Here is a 1,268-nt window from a genome sequence, read left to right on the forward strand (position 1 = left end):
AGCGGAGTTCCGCCTAAAAAAAAAAAAAAAAAAAGTGTCAGCAGCTGCAAATACTGCTGCTGACTTTTAAAAAAAGGAATTTACCTGTCCAGGGCGCCAGCGATGTCCTCACCCGAAGCTGACACATCCCTTGGCTCCGGGTGGAGGCACCATCACTGCTAGTAAGGGAATCAGGAAGTGAAATATTGCGGCTTCACAGCCTGGTTCCCTACTGCGCATGCACTAGTCATGCTGAGTGGTCCCTGCTGTCTTCTGTGTGTCTCCCAGAAGACAGCGGGGGGCAGGACGGAGGAGGGGCCGGACGTGCTGTAGTTCGCCACAGATACTGCGGCGATCTTTTGCCGGAAGTGGGAGCAAATACCTATATTAGACAGGCATCTGCTCCCCCCTCCCCCTTGAAACGTGCCAAATGTGATATCGGAGGGGGGGAGACCGGAAGTTCCATTTTTTTGGGTGGAACTCCACTTTAATTGCAATTTGTTACCAAGGGCATAATTGTTTAATTACCTGTCTATCCTGCCTGTAAATCTGTCATTTTTCAGGTTCCTTGCACAGGCCAAGCTGTTTAGAAAAAGTTACAGGACTTGGTACAAACTATATAACAGTCGAGAGTTTACAGTGATCCTTCTTTATTCTTATAGTTTAAACCTTTCTTAGGCCTCATGTATATTACAGCTGATAAAAGTTTAGGAGAAGTTGGGTGTTTATTCTCTCTCTACTCTACTGATCTCTCCTCAATGTTATCTTATCTGTACATGTACACTCGGGGTTATTTACGAAAGGCAAATCCACTTTGCACTAAAAGTGCAAACTACAAGTGCAAAGTGCACTTGAAATTGCACTAAAAGTGAACTTGGAAGTGCAGTCGCTGTAAATCTGAGGGGTCGATCTGAAATGAGGGGAAGCTCTGCTGATTTTATCATCCAATCATGTGCAAGCTAAAATGCTGTTTTTTATTTTCCTTGCATGTCCCCCTCATATTTACAGTGACTGCACTTTCAGTGCAATTTCAAGTGCACTTTGCACTTGTAATTTGCACTTGTAGTGCAAAGTGGATTTTCCTTTTGTAAATAACCCCCTCAGTCATTTATAGTAGTTAAGGCCACTTTCACGTTCCTGTCACTCCAGTGTGAAAGCCTCTCCTGTCATTCCAGTGTGAAGTCCTGAGAGTTTTCACACTGGATCGGTGCGCTGGCTGGATGATAAAAAAATTCCTGCAAACAGCATCTTGGGGGTGCTTTAGGAGCGGTGTATACACCGCTCCTAAA

This window comes from Aquarana catesbeiana, linkage group LG06 (genome assembly GCF_042186555.1).
Source record: "Aquarana catesbeiana isolate 2022-GZ linkage group LG06, ASM4218655v1, whole genome shotgun sequence".
NCBI lineage: Eukaryota > Metazoa > Chordata > Amphibia > Anura > Ranidae > Aquarana > Aquarana catesbeiana.